A 4277-nucleotide genomic window follows, 5' to 3' on the forward strand; every position below is an offset into this window, starting at 1 on the left:
GTCATAACGAAAATTATCTAGATATGAAAAATTAGTTTAGATAGATAAATAATTAGCAAATACGTTGCAATATTGCGTATGTTTTGTATTTAATTAATATAAATTACAGAGACAAGACAATTTTTGTCTTAGTTATTCGTGAAATTTAGCAAGAAAGTTTTTCTGTGTCACACTTATCAGAATTGACTGTGGTGGACCAAAAAGATCAGCGGCAAGATACAAATGAACGTGTAATCCTCATACCTAGCCAAATTTACACGCAGATATTGTAGGCTACTGTAAATTCTACGTACTCCAGGCAATTTTTTAGCAGATACAAAACATAGCGATAAATTCCGTGATATTTAGAATTCTACCTGGACCAGCGAGACAATTTTTTGAGTGCCGTCCCTGCGAGATTCGCAGCCGCCCCTGGCCGTCTGCCCTAACTGCGCGTGTACCGATGACCTAGTTCATAGGGACAGTGGTCTAGGACCTAATTTCGCGTGACTCCAAGTACCCCAGATTCCTAGCGCTCACACCTGCGAGGTGCACCGTTATCTCAACTTTTTAACCGATAATTTGCATTTTGCGCGGTTGACCACGTGCTACAGGTGGCTCCAAGTCTAATCACCGCGACCTACGCGGTCGATCACATCGCGCACAATCGAGGAGGTTGACACACATCGATCGCGACGCTTACATAATTCTCAGTGATACGCTTAAAATGTTAAGAAGAGAACTTGACGGTGTAACTTTCTTCGGTGTAGGTGCTATCGGTATTTGTGTACGGCGATTTACTTCTCTCTCATATGCTAAACAACGGAAAACGCAAGCTTATGGTCAGTGCTATTTCGCGGTAATCGGTTTAGTCATACCGTTGCAATAACCGTGACATCACATCGTTGCTCGATCACAACCCTCTAGAGGCGATGATTATGATATCCCGTTACATCATCGTGCACGTTGCAAATCGATGTTATGAACCGTGGCTCCCGAAAATCGTACGTCGAATGTCACGTTCATTCGTGCATTCTTACCGTTTCGAAATTTGCGCGTGCGAGTTTGCTCTATAATTAGCGGTAATGTCTCGCAGGTGGCTGCGGAACGAAAGTATATTTGAAACACCTGTTCACGCGAAACGTCGACAACGACATGCATTCTCTTTAAGGCCGCGCGACAATCGTTCCTCCGCGACGACCGCACGATGTTCTGCAGCTGTTATCACCACCGTCGTCGCCTACGGCCATCTATCAGAACCCGTTGACGTCATCGTCGTTGCACGTGTGAGTGTGAGCCGCGTGTGCACGCACTTCCGTATGCCGTGATTCTCGCCGCGTAATTTCTCCTTACCCGGTCGAGATTTTGTCGCTCTTAATCCGCAGATACGCCGGCACAATAGCGCATTTAATTAAGCGCGTGAGCTTTCGCGCGCGTACGGCCATTGTTTCTTAATGCAGATTACTTAATAGAGGGAGAACGTGAATTGCTCTACTGAAACTGGGCTTTACGAGGATCACAATTTAATCGGCTGCTACATAGAAAAAAGAACATTTACAACCATATTTTCGGTAATAAAATGGTATAAAACATATATATCAGGCTATTATCCATCACATTATAGTAGAATTTAATAAAAGAATTGTTTTCTTGACTTTAATTTATGGTAATAATTTTTCTATGTAATTTTATAATTAGAAAAGCAAACATTTTTTTATCAATGTGTTTGTGAATGATATTTTCAGTGATGTATAGCGTAATCAATTCCTACAAATCTCTCAACTGTAGAAATTTATTCTGATGGTCACAACAAAGCAATATTCCTTTAGTTGAAGTAACTATATGTATGAGATTGTATTAAATGAACATTACGTATCATAAGAGTTGTGGCTGTGAGAATTGTATAGACAGTCATGTAACAACGGCAACTTTTAATGCCGTATCTATTTAACTTGAAATTATATAAATCTTCTCTCCAACTATAGAATACGTGGATATAGCAATCGTAGTAATTTTCTCCGTGATTCAGATAAAATTATAACACACATATACACACACATATATTGTTGAAATTCGAAACATTAAAATTCTTCTAATAAAATTACGTTTTGTTACTTATATATGAAACAATGATTGTTAATTTGAGTATTATTCGAGAAACCTTCAGCTGGAATTTCTCTCATTAAGCGCAAACCGCAGGATTCGCTGTAACCGAGGATGATTAATCGTTAAATTGCACTCGCCCGGAAATCGGCTACAAATTAACCGAAGCATTCACCGCCGAAGAATTCGGCGTTCCACTTCGTGCGTTTCCAAGTATAACAGCGAAGCAACGGATCCGCGCATCGAAGCGTTGAGCAAAAAATTCCCAAGCGCTCCTCTGACTCCTTTTAAACGACAAGAATGACGAATCGCTTGACTTTGTGTCGGAATCGTCGAGTTTCCATTCGTTGGTCCGTACTCGCGCTGTTTTAGAGAACATTTGAGTCTGTCCGAAGATAAAGTCACGCACGAGATAAATGAAGCTGTCGAACTTGACGTGCATAATCAGCGTAAAACGCTGGTCGTGAAATATGAGTGCTGTACATAAAGCTAAAAAAATATATCGTGTGTCTTAAAGCATGACTTAAATGTCTTGACTAGCAAGCTGAATTTCGCAAAAATGCTTAAGCTGGTGAAAAGTGGATTTTCAAATGCAATGTTGTTAAAATTTTGGTGTCTAGAGTTTTTTGAAGTCACTGTGTTTACGAACAGGAAGTTAAAAATTCTCAAATTTAAAATGATGGATCTAATACGGTGACTAAAATGATGATTTTTATTTTCAAAATTCACTATTGAAAAGAGCGGCCTGAAAAACTCCAAAATATAGCATCTTAAATTTTCTATAAAACTTTCATATTTTTTCAATATTAGGTTGACTATATTACATCCGCTATCTTGAATTTTGAAATTCATCACTGAATAGAAAGAGCGACCCCAAGAACCTTTGAATTTCCAATTTTAGATATATTGGACTATCTGGAATATCAAAACGTAGTATTGCGTTTCCGCCAGTCAAGAGGTTAATATTTTTTTTGTAGTCGTCGGTGTTTGCGGCTTAGCTGCCGAGCGGTCGACCAAAGGCGGAAACGGGCCGATCCTCTCACTTTATGGCTGGCATTATGCCTCTCAATTTGCAAAAACGGTTGCGCGCGATGTACATGCACACTCTCGTGCGATCGGGGAGCCGCATCGCGTCGGAAACGCAGTCGTTCGTATTTATTTATCGACGCGAGATACAAGCCGGATCGAGAGAGTGCAGGCGTTTCGTGTCAATTCTCGGAAGCCGCTGTCGCGCTTTTACGTAATATATGGATTAAGTCAGCGTATTTAATTACGTTTAATTGTGAGGTAACATGTTCACTCGTAAAGAGAGAGAGAGAGAGAGACAATTACCCCGCTCGCGAACTTTTACGGTCTCTCGTGAGGTCGTTATCTCAGCCGGCGCCATTCTCGCCGTGCGATAGCGTTTCTCTCTGGTTGTTCTACGCGCGTTTGATAGACGGCACTGCCGCGTTCTTTCCGAGCATTGTCCTCTTTAACCCTTTAGAATTCGTGAGCTCCCGGCGAAAGTTCGCGAAAACTCCAATAGCGGCAGAGGAATGACTTCGTGAAATTTAAATCGAGCGCTATCGCGAAGTCTGTTTTTTTCCGAAGGGCTCACCTGTATTGGTGTGCACTGATGCAATACGTTAGAGTGAGACAAAATATACTTATCTCATTCTAATTCACTACACCAGTGTGCACTAATTCAGAAAGTTTTTCATAAAACGACATGTCTATGCGTATCGAACGGAGAAAAAATATCCAATACACGTTTGCATAGAGAGAAAAATATCATTCTGCTGACAAGTAAACCTACCCAAAAGTTACACTCCGATTTCTTTCTAATTTGGCACAAATGTAGAAGTACAAAAAATATTTAGGTTATATTTTTTCATTTTGAGTTTCACGAGCAGTTTATAGCTTTTTAATGTTCTCACTCCTATCATCAACAAGTACAACAAAAATGCATAAGAAATAAAATTGAATACAAGATATAGGCGTTTTTGGTTTGGTGATTATGAATATGAAGTCAAGTGTGTAAAATTATTTGTATAAATAATAAAATGTTTAAAGAAAATATGTAAAAAGTTGAAAAAAATTATTTATACAAATAATTTCTCGGTTTAACTGAGATTTGAACTATTTTTAACTAATTTAGTACAGATTTGAAATATTTTGGTTGAAATCTCGGCTAAAGAAATTTAGAATGGTTC

This window comes from Odontomachus brunneus, unplaced genomic scaffold (assembly GCF_010583005.1).
Source record: "Odontomachus brunneus isolate Ranch 3 - 2012 unplaced genomic scaffold, Obru_v1 Obru_scaffold_108, whole genome shotgun sequence".
Lineage (NCBI taxonomy): Eukaryota > Metazoa > Arthropoda > Insecta > Hymenoptera > Formicidae > Odontomachus > Odontomachus brunneus.